We start from the raw sequence: 19,484 nt of genomic DNA on the forward strand, positions 1-19,484 counted from the left end.
GCCACCTACCATCTGCCATCTCCCATTGCCTCTGTCAGGAAGTGCGGGTTGGAGAATTCTTCCAACTGGAAGAGTCTCAGCTGCCTGAGATGCACTTCAACACTGTCCTTTCATGTAATCTTTAAAGGTCTGTCCACAAACTCTGAAATTCTAGTATTGCAAAGAAACTCTGACAAAACTGAAGACAACCTTGAAGATTTAGGATCGATTTTGCTTTTAAAACTATATAAAAAAATGAGCAACAAAGCAGAAAGTACAGTTTTATCTTTTTTCCCTACTTCTGAGCTGCATGCTTTTGCCCAGAACCTGACAGTCAGACTCATTTTTGTCCTTCTCACGTACTAGCACCCACAAGAGAGATCCCACCGGTCAAATACCACAAGTCTTCCGAAGAACCCTTTCCTCAGAATGACTCCTTTCATTCTTATGAAATGTAAGAAGAGTCAGCGAGTTCCTCAGGATGAAAGTTTCCCTCTCAAGCTGTCACCCATGAAGAAGATCCCCAGAAGATCCCACTAACGCTCCAGTGGAATTTGCCCTTTTCTGTGATGAGCAAAAGGGATAAGACGCAATTCTCAAACGGTTCTTCATACCACAAAGATGTTGGGTTCATCTGGGGCCATGCATCCTGCAGGACCATTCACTCAGCTGACCTCCGTGTAGACGTGCTGCAGACTCTGAGCTAGGTGAGATAATTTTCAGTACAGATTTAGCCGGTGCCAGCACAGGCATCATGAGTGCCATTACTGTTACAGCGTTAGCAAGAAATTGTGCCAAAGGCTGACTGTGATCATGTAAATAGTTCATGGAGGAACGCAGGGATTATGATTAGCTTGTGCTGGAGGAGGGGAAGACACCTGAGAAAAGATGCTCCTACCCCTGTGGGAGCACACTCGTTGCCAGCAGAGACACGGGGGCCGGGCACAGCTCCTGCCCTGCAAGGCAGAAAGGATGGACTGCGCCGGGCAGAGCTGACGGCTGGCTGAGCTGCAGCCAGCTCTGATTTCTGTGCTAGGCAATGTTTAAAAAATAGAATCAACACATCAAATAATGTGTCATGTAAGTTTTCCATGGCAAGGAAAATAGCCCGAGGCCCTTCCTCCCACATTTGCTGCTACAACAGCCAGACAACCTGGCCCCAAAATTTATTCTGGTCTTTAATCAGGCAAAATCCGTGTGATCTCTGAGGCTGGGCTTCATGGTTTTGGAAAGAGATTATACGGTTTACTAGAAGGAAGGCACTTGCCCACTGTTCTTGAGGTCTGTGGTCACTGTGAGAGTCACACATGTTGTGCACTGCGTGCTGAAAAAGTGGAAATGTTCTCATTTGCCCCAGTCATCCCTGTGCAATGTGTCCAGCGTTACTGCTTCAGAACCATTACTCATGCTATGTTTCCTTCTGTATACACAAAAGCAGATGCTCTCCAGCACCAAAATGACCCTAAGTGCAGCTTTCACCCTGTGCTACTTCTGCTTTATTTTCTTTTATCCATGCTCTTTGTGCTGAGGTTTACCCTTCCCCATGACTACGTTGCCCCAAGAACAAGTAAAGTTGATCCTCCACAGACCAGGCACACTGAGGATGTAAGGTCACTCCTACTCTTGAGTTTTGTACCCCAGTTTAGGCAACAAACACAATTTTCAAGTAACCGGAGTGAAATTTCCCTTCAATGCTTCCCTTTCCACCTCAAGAAGCCATTGTGAGATGCCAATTTTGCCTTTAGGAAAGATCAGCAACCTGAATGTACGTTCAGCTGATGCAGATCCGAGCCAGTGCCAGCTCCACGTGGAGCAGGACTATCAAACTGCTCACGAAAGTCTCCATTTCACGTTCTCAGGACTCTGAGTCAGTCAGGTCTTTAAAATGAGCACACTTTCCAGGAGAGAAATATACAACTAGATATTAGCTTGGGTTTAAAAGCAAACAAACAAACAAACCCTGAACAGGCTTTTAGGCCATTGTGCATTCTCTCTGGCAGGCAATATGGTTTTCTTGTATATATAATAAACCTCAGTAATCAGTATTGCTCTGAGCTGCCACAACCCACTCTCTCCCGTGGTGCAGCCCCGGTCGCTCTCACTGATGTGTGCTATTTCTGAACTAAAGCATAAGGTTTATCATCCCTGCTGTTCTACCCTGCAAGCAGGAGTAAAAAAAGGTCGACTACTGTGTTCAGTCAGCATCAAATTACTGTAAAACAAGTGAGATACTGCAGCGATATATGGTGAATCTCAGCATCTTCAGTTCTCTTTCAGGTTTTTATTATATATGGGTCACAAACTGTTGCATTCCTAACAGAAACACGATCCATCAATTCACACATGCCTTCCAGATTAATATACAATATGGATTTGCACGTGAAACAGTTTCACACCTGGACATGCCGCAGAGTGCTTGATGTGCTTTGTCTGAGCTATGTAATGAAGAGCTCAGGATCATAAGCCAGCTTCCAGGCTCTCTTAGGGCTTCATATGATAAAAAAAGATGATAGGAAGTGTTCACAGTACATGGAAGATAAGTGTCACACACAGCTCTGGGCTGGGCACGTAAGAGGAACTGGACACTTCTTTTTAGTCTCCCAAATCCAAGTGGGAGTTACTTAAAACCCTACTGCAGTAACACCAACCTTCACACTGCCCGGGCAAGGCTGTCTTCATCTGAACCAACCAACTTCTCAGACAGTACAAGACCAATATCAGTCCTTCCACTGTCAGACAGGACATGAACCTTTATCTTCCCAAGCTGAAAGTGAACCACTCAATAGATCTGTGTCTATAGACCACAACACTCCCTTCCTCCATCTGTCGAGATGTGTGTACCTGACTGCTTCTGAGTCCACAGATAAAGCACTCAGCATAACACCTATAACTAATTGCACAGCTGCATCACTTCGGGGTTTGATCTGGTTTTAATTACATCTACTGAAATTCAAATGGGGCTGATGACAGGAGATGCAACTCTCTCCCCTCTTTTGAAACTGCAAAGGGAGCTGACGTCCTAAAGCAAAGGTGAGATGGGATGCACCATGCTGCAAGATGCATCAGTAGGTTCGTATGGGAGTACATTAAAGAGTTGAAGCATGGGTTTAGAGCAACAGGTGAGCTGGAAGAGTTAAGAGGGGATGGCTAAATGCATCTCCTCTTAACCTGCATCTATAGGCACCAGCTGAACGCCTAGCACAGTCCCCACAGTAGTGTCTATGGTGCCGTGAGATGCTGTTAACTCTAAGAGTAACACGTGAATTGGTAACCCCACAGGTCCTGCCAGCCCTGACCCATGTGCAAATCACAGCTTCACCCACTCCCGAGCTAACGGCAATGCCGGGAGCTCAGCCCTGCAGCCCCTAAGAGAGCAGCAGGCTTCACCTGGCAGGGGCTGGTGGCAAATTGCGAAAGCTCTTGCAATATTGAGAAAGAAGCTAATTTCTTACTAATTATTTGCCAAACAACATGTAATTAAATAGCGCAGAACTGTCTGTGATGCATCTTTGGGTCTTTAGGCCATTTTTCCCCCCTGTTTGAGGCACACTCCTACAACACTTCAAGGCTACTGCACACTGCAGAGCAGCAGAGGAACAGAGTGATAATTGAACAATTAACAAGTGATGTCATAAAACAATGTACTTAAAATAAAAAGCATAATTAAAACAAGTGAACCAAAAAAGATGCAACAGCATACAGAAAAAGCACACAGAAAAAAAATTGTTGACAATAAGTCTCATATAGGAAGTGAAATATCCAATTTAAAAGAAAAAAAATAGCACCAGAGCGGTTAAATAAAGACGTGGCATAAACTAGCAAGCCACACAGCGATTTGCCAAAAAAATATAATAAAGTTGCAAAAGAACTATTCTCTGAAGTTAACAAGTTTGGACCATAAAGTAGTCCTTTGGTGGCTCCCTGTGTCATTATTTGCTACCAAGACACCGTGGTGATGGGCTCGGTGGGAGCGCTGGATCCAGCGCTAGATCAGTAAGCAGGAAAGCAGAGGTCCCATCAGATTTCCTGCCTGGAGAGCTGTTAGGATCCATGCTAGTTCTTTAAAGAGCAGAGCTGTGTACAATACTGCACTGGAAATGACCCTGTTAGGAATATAATCTTCTGCTACAAATGAGATGTTTGGGGAAAAAAAACACTGGAAAGACAAGGGAAAAAAAAAAAAAAGCAAACGCAAACAAGGCTGCTTGCCTGAAGTTCATCCTAAAAATGCAATTTTGAGGAGCTTTAGACGCTGCCTGTGGGAAAGCCAGAGGAGGGAATTTACCTGTGGTCTTCTCCCCACAGCCGGGCTCTGGGCTGCTCAGTCTGATTTCATCCCAGCCAGCGGTCGCTGCCGCAGGCACCCAGGACAGGTGCCACGAGGTGCACGCCTGCAGTCACGTTCATTCACAGCAGGTAAATACTTTACTCCAGTTTCTCTGTTTTCTTTCAGCACATTTTTTTTTTTTTCCTAAGCACAAGTCACTAGAAAAGATTTTACAGCGTGAGGCAGACGTGCTTTCCAAGAATAATTGCTCTTTGGCTGATGCACAGGAGCTCTGCTCATGCATTTCTGGGAGATGCCTGCAGACTGCTAACTGCTCTGGAAGCTTTTCAGCCTTTGCTGCCTGCAAATGGCATTATTATTCACTAATAGCCTCAGCTCACCATGTTGTCTTTTGGTTAGTTAGCAGCTATTCTGCAAGTCAGAGACAAGGAAAGAGGAACATATGTTTAAGCAGTAGCCAACTTCTGACCTGTGAAAAAAAAACAAAACCTGGAGGGTTTTCTCAGAGCAATCCCTACCATTAGCTGGGATTTATTGGGTGGGAAAGTGTCAGCACTGAGAGGGGACATCCATCCCACATCCCTCGAGGCAGCTGCTGTTTCTCAGATGGTTTTCTAGAGAGAAGGATGCAGAGGATGTTTGTGCTGTCTCACTAACCCTAGCACAGCAGCTGCCACAGGGTCAAAACAGGAGGAGAAAGGGCTTTGTGGAGGCAAAAGAGAGGAAACTTAATGTGGTGCCCAAAAAAACCAAGACACAGCATTTCCAGATCTAAACAGCTACCCTTTTTAAAGCATTTAAATGACAAGTATTCCTACATCTCATTAAAAGTCAAGGGGACTTAATGACAAAATTTCTGCTGCTTTGTTGTTCTTTTCTGAAGGTTAGGGATTGGGTTTGTGTCATTTTGTTTCTCTAAGGTTACTTGCTCACCTGCTTTTCTTTTTGGATATTGTATGATTCTGTTATTTACTGCTCAAGCAATCCCAGGAACTGCTCTACTGACATTTCACGGTATTTAGTATTGACCAAACACTACATGATAAATCTTTATAATACTCCAGAGAGACCATCAAGGGAGCAGTTACAAATATATACATTGCAGCATGTTGTGTTCTGGGTTAAATGAAATATAAAATCACATCACCAGCCTGGGTACTAATGGCTCTATCAGTATTCCATCACACACCAGCTGCAGGTACGGTGGTTGCCATTAAGACATCAACATTTGTCGATAGCTGCAGATGGTAACTGATGGATCACTCTTTCTCTCAGTACATGGGGAAGAGAATGGGAATGGTGGTAATGTCGGCATCTTGCCCCATCCACTGGTCAGACCTCACAGGGAGTGGTGAGCACCCAGACAGACAAAGTGGCACAGGCAGTGCCATACAGTGGTTTGGTGTGATCACACACTGCCATCCTGCACGCCAGGCTCTCTGCTCCAGGAGACAAAACATTGTCAAGCTCTCAGAAAGTTGGGGATTAGTTTTGAGGTTTTGGGTAATTTATAGCCAAGTTGATTTCACCATCATTAGCTTTTGCACGGTCAAAGAAGGTTTAATTTTCTTTGGAAGATGCAGACACGTGTACAGCTAGATAATACCCTGTTTATTTTACTGACTAATTCATCACTTAAAGTGCAAGACTATAAGTTGAGAGACTAAGACTTATGCACAGTCCCATACCCCTAAATCAGGCCAATAAAAGTTAAATTCACACTGTTTGCAAGCACTTTATGCAGATGGAAAATGTCACCTTGTCTGAAATACTTTATGGCACAATGCTGAAGCAAAAAGAAATCCCACAGTGAGAGATTAAAAAGCTTCACTAATGCTTAGCTGGGAGGCACACGACTCTGCGCTGCCTCCTCCCCATGCGATGGGGAAGCTTTTCCAGGAAGCAGCATCTGGCTGGTACTCTGGCTGCGTACAGCATGGTTCCACGAGCTCTGGTGCCCTGACACCTGCCTGGGCATTATTCAACCCAATTTTGAGCAGCGCTGTGCGGGATGGCTGCAGAGGACCTGGTCAGCCCCACCGACGAGGAGCATGTTGGCTACTGGGCAAGCTGCCAGGGCCACTGAGTGAACTTGAGCTCTTGTCCCTTGTTGTGGCTTTAGTTTATCCACAGTATGGATAAAATTTAGTGTATCGTACAGTTTAGTTTATCACATAGTTTTTATCACACCTGCTTATGCCAGGTATATTTTACCACTTGGTTATCAAGGGTCTTCAAGCCACCTCTGTGCTGCCTCCTGCTACCCAAGACGATGCTACAACCATGGTGGGAGACGAACTTGTTTAAAAGCAACTTAAAAATTACAGAAAGGACCCTCTAACTTGGCCTGTGGGACACTGCAGCAGAGACTCAGCACAGCTATAGCCCACCCAGCAAATTCTGGGCTGCCCAAAGGGTGCCCCAGCACTGAAGAAGCCTTATTGTGAGCCCAATCCCACAGGAGCCAAGTACGTACAGAGCTCAGCTCCCTCCTGCTGGCCCTGCACCGGCTGAATACAACAAAGCCGCAGAGAATCAGCACGCATGGACCTGTTAAACTGTGCAAAGTCACACTTACTGAAGCAAAATCAACAGTTTCAAAAATCCAAGTCCCAGGCGGGAGAGATATAAAATGTGGGTGGATCTGTTGTCCCACCACTTGCCTGCGTTGCCCAGACTTTGTCACGGATTCCAAAGCAGCGGCAAGGCTGAATCCCTCTGCAAACTTTGCAAAGCATCTCTGAAACATTTCATCCCTCTCCCTGCCAAAAGGCAGGGGGATCGCCTCACTCCCCGTTCTTTGGTGGCACAGCCGGCTGTAGGCAGAGCATTAAATGCTCTGAAAGCGTTTTTACAGTGGGGAAGTGGAGACTCTGCAAACAGCTAATGGGTGTATTTCAATTCCCTATTAATTGCATATTTATTACTCGTCTGCTGCAAGGAAACGTCATGTTACGTTGATTAAAGCTGTGCAAGCTGTACAGTAAATATTTTAAACAAAAAAGGTTTTGATCTCTGTTGCTGTTGGGAAGGGTGAGGGAAGCTGCCATTAGAGTTGCTATAATTAGCAAGATCCATTACAGACAGTATTTCCCACTGGCTCTACAACACGCTTCGTGTGTGTCTGCATGTATTTAGACAGAATGTTATTTTATGTATACGTTACCTATAAATTATATATATATTTTATATGTATCTCGTGTGTGAGGAAAAAGAGAAAAGCAGGAAACCTATCCTTCCTCACATCTCACAAACAAGAAAGATAAAAGACTTAAAAAGCAGAGAAGAAAAGGGGGTTTGTGTGCACTGACTGAGGTCTGGGGGAGTTAGGTGCCCTGCCTGCTAGCCCTGACTGCCTAGATAACTTGTCTGATTAATTAAACCAATGCCTGTACATGCTTCTGTTTCTGACTGCCATCTCTCTGCACATATGCTTTTGGTCTCCTTCACTTGATGGTGTCAGTAATGGACCATACGCACGGGGAGATTTCACTGGGCAAGCTTTTACACATGTCACCCAAACATGGGTCAGAGATGACCAGTCACAGCCATCCTGAGCTCCATCTCCTGACCATCTGTGTGAAGTCATCAAAGGATCCCAACAACAGTCACACCAGAGGAGAAAGCAGCCCATATTTCTGACACACTGAATCATCTTCATTTCTTGTTCAGCTCCCGTTCACCCTCTACACAAGAGACTGTACAAAACAAAAGTACATGACCAGCAGAAGTCTTGCTCCTGTGCTCTCTTCAAAAGCACTCAGGTGTCAGTTTGGTCCCAGCTCTGCTCTCCCCATCCTACAGTGGCAGTGAGGTCTCCAGCCCCAGCGCAGGACCCTCTGCCCACTCCTTTTGCACTGGCTGGGGGCAGCTCCCTCTTCTCCCAGCGCTTCACTTTTCAACATTTGACATGAATTAGAGGAGACACCAGTCATACCCAGCCAAACATCCACGGATGCCTGCCACAGGACAGGACAAGCTAAAACGACGCTAACGCAGAAGAGACAGCTCCAACTAATAAACCCAGTGATGTGCAGCTCAGCAGAGTCATAGGAAAATCAGACAGGTCTCACTGGGGAGGCTCAGCCCTGGGGCTGAAAGGCTGTCTCTAACACAAAGTAGTGCTGAGCTTTGGTAAACCTCTTAAGAGTCAATATACTCTTCAGGGCACAAATTCATTACTATCTTCAAATCTGATTTCTGTAATCCCCAAACCAGAGAACAGCGGTTGGAGGAAGGCTCCAAACACTGCGTGGAAGGCAACGCACCCAACCCTCAATGAAGGGGACCATCAGAGGTGGTTGAGCCAACTTTCAGCTTTTAGATTAAGTCAAGCTTGATCACATAACACAGACATGCAAATACGAAGTGATGCATTGTATTGCATAGCCCGAGCACAGCCATTGTGTTCCCTGTCCCCATGTTGTTTTCCCAGAGTTCGTAGCTGCTATAGACAAACCAATAGGCAATTTTCAGGAGCAAAATTTGTTGTTGTCAAGTCTTTGGAGTTTATTAAGCTGCAGTATTTGACTTGGCTCATTTCCTACACCGGCTCCCTCTTGGAACTGTGTGATTGCAGGGGATGCAGCAGTTAATAACAGTAAAACAAATTTCAATCTCTTATGATTGTACAAGAAGGCTTGGAAATGTGAACCTTCAAAGGCAAAAAATGCAGAAAGAAAAACCAGAAATTATTCAGGATTTATTTTTCGACGGGGGTTTTTGAAACCCATTTTAAAATTCAAGGGACCTTATGTCTGATTTTTGAAACAAAAGTTGGCAATGCTGAAACTAAATGAGCCGTATTTACATCCCACTGATTTCTGTGAATGAAAGGGTGGTGGGGTGGGGGGGACATGACTCCATTTGGCAAGTCCCAGTGCAGAGAAAAGGAATTAAATAAACAAAGCAGGAACAGAGTACTTTCAAAAAGAATCAAACAGCATGGACCATTAATGTTTTAAGAGATAGGAGCTGTATGTGAGCCAACCATCCCCAGGACATTTATTCCCTATCTTTAAAATAGGGAATTGCATTAGAACAGGTAGAGTCTTTCAAAGCAGGAAAAAATTTTAAGGGCACTCACTATACTTTAAAGAAGACTTCAAAAACCATCTCCAGCACTGAGCTGGATAAGTTGGAGAGATTTGTAGGTTGTAGCAAGGGAGAGTGATAGGAATATACACGGAGCAAGCTGGTTACTGCAGTAAACAAACCTCCCCCAAACTAGCAGCGAGTGCTTCAGCTCAGGAACAAATGGCTTCACATCTAGAAATATGTTTTAAAGTGAGACAAGGTGCTGGGTAAACACCAGCCAGCAGCTATAAACTATTGTTACAGAAGGTGAAAGCCAGCTAGCCTTGGCCATTGGGTTGGCAAGGAAGAGCATAGCTAAATACTCCGTTCTTCATAGGCTGAGATGTAGCCTTGAGGAAGCTAACCCCCAAAGGCTTTGAAATTAAAAATGATGAAAACAGAGAAGTTTTCATTACAAAGAAGGACAGCATAACACAGCTATAGAGGCAGAGCTTCAAACAGTGCTGCTTTAAATCCGCAACAAAGCCAGCAACTGCACGGGAAGAAAGCGAATCTGCGCTTCTATTCATCCTGCACCATCAAGGGCAACACGCAGCTCGCCTTTCTGTGTACCCCGGCTGGTTTGTAAGAATGAACTATATTATCTCAAGGAAAGAGACATTATCATTAATTGACTTGCATAGTGCTTTTTCACTAATGGCTGGGTGCTGTAAAACAGAGATACTGTAATCATGCCGAGAGTTTAAAAATTAGCAAAGATTGCTGGGCTTTATTTCCCCCTGCAAAACGAGTAAGAAGTGCCACCCCTTGGGCCGCACCAGCTGGCAGCTCCACCTGGCAAGTGATGGGCAGGCTGGGGAGACCCAGAGTGCCAAGCCCTGAGCAGCACCTCCCCAGTGCCTCTCTGCGCTGGTCGCCTTTGCTCCCCCACCTGTGCCTCTGCAGAGCGCTGCACAGGCAGGTGCAGCATTGCCCTTGCCATTACAGTCCCTGCATTCTCTCCCAAGCACAGGAACTGTTGCAGAGACTGCAGGAGGTTTCTCTCCCCACTGCCAGTGTGCTCTGCCTCCTGTGCACCAGCCCCAGTTTCCTCGCTTTCCTGCAGCTCCCCTTCCCATGTTCCCAGTGACAAAGAGCTGACTGTATCACCTGCATCCTCGCAATATTGTCCCCAATCATGTTAGGTTTTGTAATTATTGTTAATTTGAAAAGCCATTTGGATCTTCCTTTTCAGGATTTGTTATTATTTGTGGCAATAATTGTAATAGCATATATAATTGTTCTATAATGCAATAATTAGATAATATGTAGCAATTATCTGGAGGAATATTATTAATGTAATAATAATTCCTTAGACTCTGTCAGCTCTCAGTGAAGGATTGAGGGGTTCAAAGACCTCTTTGGTTTTGCATAGTTTGTGGCAGATTAAAATCAGGGTATCCCTAAGGCGACTGTAACTGAATCTTGCTCCTTGTTAACCTTTACGTGAGTTAGCAGAGAGCATACCCCAGGCGGTACGACCCAACATCCTTCCATCCTGACTCAATGCCCGTTACTGGCAGCAGGGCTGGGTTTGAGTGTTTGCATCTGCCCAGCATCGTTCAATGAAGTTACTTGCACCTTGTGTGCTTCCAGGGACCCCTTTCCTATCTTCACTGAAGACAAACATGTTCCCAGATAGCATAAAGGGTCCTTAATGCAATGTAAGATCAGGTCCAGGACACTCCATTACCAAGGAGATACTTAACTAATGTTCTGCTTGTAGTAGGAGGTCACAGGAGATTTATCTGAAGAGATGCACATAGAAAGAATTAGCAGACAAGCCATTTCACAACCTCTGATACCCTCACCTTCTTAGTTGCTCAGCTGAAATGCCTTAAGGGATACGTTTTACAGGAGCTCAAAAGTGAACTGGAAACTGCTTAGATCACACAACTTATGCATTTTAAATAGCAGTGTAAAATACCGTGCTTTACAAAAGCACACTGTTATACTGAGTAATAAAGACATGCTCTGAGTGGTGAATCTGGAAAAGTTGCAGGAAGTACAATAGAAAAAAGCACATACAGCAAAACAAATCTGTGACTTACTAAAGTTTATGATTAAAATTTAAAGACTGTTCAAGTTTTATTCCCCATAGCTGCTGCTCCCTGGACAAGAAGAGACAGAGAGAGACTGACCTTGAATAATTAAGCCCGTCTGTGGCACCAGATCAATTGCTGGTATTGGCAGAACTCCACAATCAGGCATTTTGAAATGCAAGTGTCAAAGTGCATGTAACTATGGGGCTTTTGGTGCAAAGCAGCCAATATAAAGGAGAAGAGGTGAAGAGTGGGAGAAAATAGATTGTGGAGTTTTGAGCACAGTCATGAGGGAAGGATGGGAAAAGTTTCCATTTCCTAACTCTACCAGGGCAAAACTTGCAGCTGACAGAAATGCAGCGTGCTTTTTTTTTTTCGCTCCTGTAACCTTGTAGAAGTCACCTGGATCAAGCTGAATCTCTTCTGAGTGACTTAAATCCATTACCAGTTCTGGAACAGACTCTGAGCAAGTACCAGTCAACAATTTAATTGAAAATAAACTTTGTAAATCCAGGGAAACATCTCTGATCAGCATCAATTACTGAACAAACCTGGAAGTGTTTGAATCCAGGTAGACGTTGCCAGACGTGTTGGGCATTTTTGCCGCTGTTCCTGCACTCCCTCAGATGAGATAGCACTAAGGTGACCCACCAGAATGGGATGTAGTAAATTTTATAACAGCCAAGGAAGGCTTTATATTAATATCAGCCAAGTAAGACTTGTATTAATTTCAGGAGCTGTGGGAGCTCCTATTTAAATCTCTTCCCAATCCCTTGACCTACAACTGTGTACGTGGAAGAGCAGCATCAGGCAGATAATCATTGTGTTCCCAGTGCAACAGTCCTGGAAGCTGCCCTTGATACTGGTGTTGTTCTTAAGGCTCCCTGCCAGACATTTCTCTCCAAAATTCAAGAGCTTTAGGTGGTCTTTCATAGAACAGGCAAGGGATAGCATGCTGAGAGGATTTTTCATGCACGATGGCCCAGTCCCATGCACCCCAGCCCAATGGGTCTGTCCAGGCATGGGGAAGGTGGTAAGATATTTGCATAGCCCTCACAAAGCACTGGGGACTGTCCTGTTCCCTCTTTCAGGGCAGTCTGCTCTGTGTCTGCCACAGAAGGAAAAAAAGCACAATAACAAGGGAAGGGAAAAGACATGGCCGTTTCACTGCCTATCCCATAGTTTTATAGAAAGTTTTGTGGTACCTGTTGTTTTCCAGAAAGCTCCAGCCCCAGGTTCCTGTGATGAGATATCAGCTTTCCTAGATTTAGTTTCAGAGCTCATAGTGAGTCAAAATTTTCAGTTTTCTGAAGTATATGTTGAGCCTCAAAATTCCAGGAGGAAATCAAAAGCAACCCAAATATATTAAAGAAAAAAAAAGAGGATCAATTCTTAAACCAAATCATTATCTAAAAACCTTTTTAATCAATACACAGGCTGGCCATGCTGTAGTGATCTGAAACCTGGCTTAAAGTAAAGTGTGGGGCAATGAAGAAAGCATGAATTTGGGCAGCTGCTGGCCAGATGTGCTGGGGAAGAAGGAGGAGGACAATATCTTCCTCGTGTTCTTCCAACCCACAACCATTCTTTCCAAGCACAGGGCAGACCCTGTACTGACTCCAGTGCAATTATAAAGGAAGGCAGGAGACAGTTAGAAGAGCGAGGAGAAGAGATAGAAGAGTTTCTTAAGACTTACAAGGACGGCTGCTACACCATCCCCACGCTACTCCAGCTCCCACAAATGCTGGCACATTACAGGCCTTTCATTGCCTTTGTTCTCCTCTTTCCATTTCATGGGCTTTTGGTTCATACAGCTTCTACGATGGAGTGAAAGGGAATCAGCAACGCAGGCTCCCCTCCTCGGTGGAAATGCTTTGAAACTTTCAAAGAACCCAACTCTTTCCCCACACCCCTGTGTTAATATGCACCGACTCTGCTCTTGACGCACTCCATTGTAAATGATGTATGAAATGAAATCTCCTCGCTCGCCTAATGCAGGGAAGAAAGGCTCTGTAGGCAATGCTACAACATTCCCGTTTGGAGAAAAAGGCAGTGAAACCTCAGACTCCCTATGAACCCCTTTTTTTTAAAGTTGTTTCTCTTTGGTGTTGGTGTTTCTCCCTTTTATTTTTTATTCTTTTACTGAGAGTGGGGATTTGAATTCAGATTTCACAGAGGAACCCAAACCACTTGCATATATTTCTAAGCTTTTTGCAGGGATTGTGTGGCTATCCCCATCCCTCATCAGAGGGAATAGCAGCGGTAAATTCATTAGACCCACAAAGTAGCAGAGTGAAAAAAAATGGCTTAAAACTTGCAAGAGGGAAGAGACTGGGTGCATGGGGAGTAGTGGTGGATGCCACGCTTGATCTGGATTGGAGACCTCCTTCCAGCGTTTTATGAAGCTGCTTCAAAACCAAAACGTGTCAACAGTCTCCAAAGGGAAAAAGGATCAGTGCGGACTGAGAGCTGCTGCAGGAGCAAAGTCTGAAGGTCAGCAGTTTGAAACAGCAAACACACCATGGGCTGTTTCCAGAGGCGAGGGACCAGATGATGGATTAGTTGAGGGCAAAGGGAAAGTCACTGAAAGGGAGAGCGGAGAAGGTGACTAAGACATTGCAAGAGTCACAGGGAGAGTATCTGCTGGCGATAAATAGTTACATACTGTTCATGAAGCCCTCAATATGAGTTTACTTCAGTTGGACCAACCTCGGCAGCCCTTGGGCTCCGTGAGAGCCAAGTGGCCTCTGTGTACACACTCCCAGCTCAGCTCTATTTCCTTTGGAGCCTCCCCAGATCTTACTGCCATGCTTTGGCCAAGCAGAGCCCGGCTGGGGAGTAGAGTGGCTGTGCTGGCAAAGGACAGACAAGGTTAGAGCTCCTCTCCAGCGTCCTTTGGTGAAAGCAGTGCAACTCAGTAGGCTGGTTGCTGCTCTCCCCACATCCCCCAAGATACCTCATCCTTTCCAGCATGACGCTGGTGCTGTAGAGACAACCAGGCAAAGCAGGAATTAGAGCATTACAAGCCGTACTGTGTGAAACCAGACACAAGGATCCACCTGCAGCAGGTCCCACCTCTCAGGCCAGCTGACAGTCCCTCATATTAATGAGCTTTTTGATTTCCTCTGGCCAAAGTAACGTACACAGGCACTGACTGCTTCTGTCTCCTCTGCAGCAGGAGTGAAGGAGACCCTGTCCTTTGAGCTGACACATCTGGCCTGTGCTTCCAGTGCTGCCCCTGCGCGGTGTGGGCACTGTGCTGGTTTTTTTGGCCTCCTGTGCTCTGCCATCACAGCACTGCTGCCATGAGCAGTAAACTGCGCTTAGACCTTATAAAGCTTTAGTCAAGTTCTAGGGATGACACTTTTATAGCTGACAGATGAGCCACCGTTAGCTATCCTTGCTAGACTTTATGTTACTAATGAGTTTTAGGGGCTTTGCTTTCATTTTTCTTTCCCTTTTGTTTGTTCTGAGCAGCAACTTTCAGAATGACAAAAGAAAATGCTTCAAGGCAGCAGCTGGAGCTTGAAATTAATAATAAAAAGTAGTTGAGCTGATGTTTGGTTGCAGAGTCATGTGTGTGTTTCATACAACCACGATACTTCCGAGCAACCTGATTTGCATCCTCATTTTCACAGAGCCGGCGCTGGGCTGGCACATCAATGCTGCCAGGGCAGGCAAGTGAGCAGAAAAGGGTCCCAGGGCTGGAAAGAGTCAAGCAGCTCAATGGTAAGTTCCCCTGGCACCACTGAAACTGGTGGCAAATATGAACAATATCCTTGTGATGAGCTCTCCCTTTCCCAGCTCCATGCTGACCCTGTCACCTGCAATTCGCCTCGCCCTGCGCGGCACTGCCTGCTCCTGTGCTGCTAATTGCAGGGAGATTGCATCTATCAGCTCCTATGGAATCCATATTTATGGAAATACCAGAGAAATGCTGTTACACCCATAACAAATTTGCCCTTTTTAGATATAGGAAGGTAAAACCTGCACGAGTTAAAATTCTTTTTTAAAAAACTCTCAAAAAGCCTAAGAGCTCAAAACGCTTGAATAGACAAGCAGTTCTGGCATGAGTTCAGCTACATTTGACCTCCTTACTCCCCTTATTCATGAAGTTAACAGCAAAAATATCCATGTTTATCTGAGAATGGCACCATTATTTCATAAAGCTGCTTTATTTCCCTTTCTCTTTATGTATTGGAAAAATTCCTCAACATAAACTGAACATTTACTGCAGGCAGATTTTCTTCTCATTGTTCAAGGATAAGATGTGAATGGGAACGGCAGGAGGCCAGCTATTCTCTAGCTATATAAAGTGAAAATGATATTTTAAAGAAGATCAAAACCAGTAGCAAGTATTCAACCACTTCCATGAGGTGTCATATTATTTTGGCTGCAGACAGGTGACAGCAACACAGCACATCAACCCTTGTGAGCAAAATGAGACACAACAGTTTTTAATCAGACTCTGCTCAGGGAACATAAACCAGAGGAAAGAGGAGCAAATAATAAAAGCAATTCTCAGGCAGGTTTACTTGAGCTGTGATTAATAATAATAACAGTAATAACACTTCGTATTCCCAGACTTTGCCTCATCCTGTACTACTTTGGAAGCACTACCATCTTATTAAAAAAAAACCCACCCTACTATTCCCTTCCTAGGATTTTGACAGGGATAAATCTGACAACTAAATAGCAAGGGTGTTCCTAGCTGGATGGCTGGATTCTGTAACACTGGGGAAAACTGAACCCCTCTGGTGTCGCTCTGCAGGCTGCTTCTGGTTACCCTTTTGCGAATGCATCAAAACAAGCTCATTCAAGAGTTAAACCTTCAGGAAAACACACACAGCAATTCTTTGCTTGCAAATTCTTATTCTTTCAGGGCATGAACATATTCATGACGTAGCCATCCTTCCTCCTATTTGGTACCACAGGTGGTAGCTCAAGCAGGATAACTGGAATAAACATCTCAGGAGGCTCAGTCCTGAAAAATGTTAACTGTATAGTAGGTGCTCTGTCGGGAAGGAGTTTCCTTTTTGAGTCATATAGTGACACCCTGGGCAGGTTAGTGCAAGGTGGGCAGCGGATTCCAGTGATGATGCACTGAGGGACAGGCACAGCAGTGAGGAACCCACCCCTGTGCCACCACTGCCCTGTGCCATCCTCAAGACCCACAGACACCCGGGAGCAGAGCTTTGCTGCTTGCAGGTGTTTCTGGCCATCAGGAATCTGATATTGTCAGTCCAAGAGGAGAGACAAAATGTTAAGCCAAGCAGAGTGGGGCTAACTCAGCACTGCATCCCTCCAAAAGTCTTCAGAAGACCCCTGGAGTGGCACCGAATAAAGTGCTAGCAAGGCAGTAGTCAGTACCCAAAAGGAGAGAAGACAAATCACTGGAGCAGCAGAGACAGCTTTATAAACAGAATTTGGGGGTCCTTCACAACACACAAGCCTGAAAGGATGCTGCCTTGGAGAGCCACCATTTTATGCTCATAAAATTCACATAGGCGAAGCCACTGAGTACCAAACAAGTTCAAGCAGAGCACTCAAACACTCCCTGCCTGCATGTTGCCACTATCGTCTGGGGGAGAGGATTTTCATCTCCCCAGAAAGAGCGAGCTGGTGCAGAGCACCCTTTGCTCCCAGCAGGTACCCACGTGATGCCATCCCCGCACACAGGAACATCAGACATCTCCCACACAGGCGGCTCCGCCGCTAACCTCATGTCAGGCACGTCAAGGCAGATTGAGCCCAGAGGGCACTGTCCAATTATAAAGAAAACCTCAGAAAAGGTTTAGAGTTGGAGAGGGGCACACAACAGCTTTACGTGAAATTGCTCAGCCAAGCCCATAAACTTTGCAAACTCCATCCCGCGATAGTCACGCTAATAATAATCGTTAATCAGTTGTTTAAAGACATTCGCATGAAAAGCTATGGGTTTGTGATTTTTTTTTTTTTAGCTAGTATAAATCAACCTTATAGGCAAAAGAATAAATACAGGGAGACAGCTGTACAGATCACACTGTCACACCAATCACTGCTTAAAAGCACACACTGTAAATAGCAGACAAAATTCACCCCCAGTGGAATGCCATTGACTGCATGGGCAGGAGCTGCAGCAGGGATAAATTGGCCTATCAAAAATACATAAAAATTTAGAAACAGAATTCAGTGACGTGTGGGAGCGATTTATCACAGCTATGTCAGTTAAAATGACATTACCACTAGTGAACCCATTAAATATTATGGGCTCTGTTTAGATTCCAAAGGGGCCAAACAACAAAGGAGGCAGCAGTGCTTGGATGGGGCAGGAGGGAATTTACACAGGGCCACCAGCTACTCACCCAGTCCTGAGCGGAGCCTGGGGACAAACTCGGTTGTGAGGTGACAGCCTTCACCTGCACCAGTAGCACACAGCCACACGGGTTCCTGACATTGCCGGCAGGAGTGCAGAGGATTGCACCGGATCCACGTAACAGCAGTGTCAGCAGCTCCTCCATCTCGTCTCACAAGCGGGAGAATAAAGTCCATCCAAACACGGTGCTTTGGGAGCCCAAAATCGGCTCAACCTGCTGATTCCTGCTGCAGCATCCCAGCTCCGCGGCACCATCATAGCAACGTTGCTCTAGCTGGCTTTCCATTTCCAGCAGCTGCAGTTTGCAAAATGAGCCTTGCAGGGAGTGGGAGGAAGGGAAAGGAAACATCTTTTTTTTTGTGAATCTCATGGTGTTACCATGATCTCAGACCTTCAGAAAATCATCAGGCTGCTTCGTAGACCTCTCATCAGCGGTAGGAGCTGAGCATACGGTGGTGTCTTAACAGTCAAGTACAATATTTAGCTACAGTCAGAGTCATTAGGTTCGGTGCATGGGCTCATCGGGGAGTATTGCAGAGACATTGTGTATCACGGTATGTATTTAATGACGATAATCGAGTTTTCATAGAGATAGGCTGAGGAACTTTGCTCTAGTCTGGAAGCATCCAAACTCAGCAGTTCTGCTCAGGGACCCGGATTCAGGCAGTCATGTGGCTCAGGATGGCTTCGCCGACGGTCCAGCCTTGCCAGCCCAGCTGCAGCAAGCAGACGGCTCGGGAGAACACACCCCGGCCAAGGCAGAGCCTGCCAGAGAAGGGGAGCGGTTGGATGCAGAGCCAGCCTGGTGGAATAAAATAACAAGCAACTGTTTTCTTTTGGAAAAAACCAAAACCCACAACTTGCTAAATTGCCTTACCAGGATTTGATTATTGCAGATACCAGGGAAGGCAGTGTCGGCCACAAAACATTTATGGGAAGCAATTTTGTTAGGGGTATTAATATAAATAAATAGACGGATTTTTCCCAGTGTGCTTCCATGCTTGTTTTGAAAGGCTCTTTTCATTACTCTCACAATAGCTGTTAAACATGTTCTCCCATTCTCTTACACAGCATCCATGGCAGTAGCACACGGGTGCACTGACTTCTGACATCATCATGTTTTGGTCCAGTAACTTTGCGTTTTTCCTCTTCTTATTATTTTTTTTAATACTCTTAAGGGCAGCAGGTACAGGAGCACAAACAGAAACGTTACCCATTTAAAGACATCAGCGGGGAGATCTGACACCAGCGTGGGGATGAGTGCTCTGTGTCCTCCCCGCCGCCAGTGTGGGGGACAGGCAGGGACCCCCGTACAGCTGCTGCTGTACAAATGGGCCACATCCAGCGCAGGTGGCCCGCGAGTGTTCCCTTGCTGTGGTCACCTACGAGAGAAGGGGCAGGAGTAGCCATCCACGTTTCACGTAATCAACGTGCCACAACGCATTAGTCTGGAGATGTAACAGAACAACAATTGCATCTTAAACTGTGATAGTTAATTTATTATTTGCTGAAAAGCAAAGTGTAAGAAGGTTTTTTCCCACCCTGGATAAATTGTTATAAAACAGATACATTAATCTTTTTTTTTTCCCCCCATGGCTATAAAAATAGAAAGCTACCAATAGAATCAAGAAGAGAACTGTAGGTCTCATGACAGCTTATGCCCCTGAAAAGCTTCACCAAATATTTCTAGCAGGAGTTGCTAACAAACACAAACTGTATGACTGCTTGTTGTACTTCTGCTAAT

General features: G+C 45.3%; 1 long non-coding RNA gene across 2 annotated transcripts in view; it reads right to left on the reverse strand.

Moving 5' to 3' along the window:
- Window positions 1–18,450, reverse strand: part of LOC128853176 (uncharacterized) — a 71,875-nt gene extending 53,425 nt beyond the window's left edge. For both annotated transcript variants that reach the window (XR_008451503.1, XR_008451502.1), the window contains exon 1: window positions 17,730–18,450. This is a non-coding gene — a long non-coding RNA (uncharacterized LOC128853176). The remainder of the gene's footprint in view (window positions 1–17,729) is intronic.
- Window positions 18,451–19,484: the final 1,034 nt, after the last annotated feature.

The sequence above is a fragment of the Cuculus canorus genome, chromosome 10 (genome assembly GCF_017976375.1).
Source record: "Cuculus canorus isolate bCucCan1 chromosome 10, bCucCan1.pri, whole genome shotgun sequence".
Classification (NCBI taxonomy): Eukaryota; Metazoa; Chordata; class Aves; order Cuculiformes; family Cuculidae; genus Cuculus; species Cuculus canorus.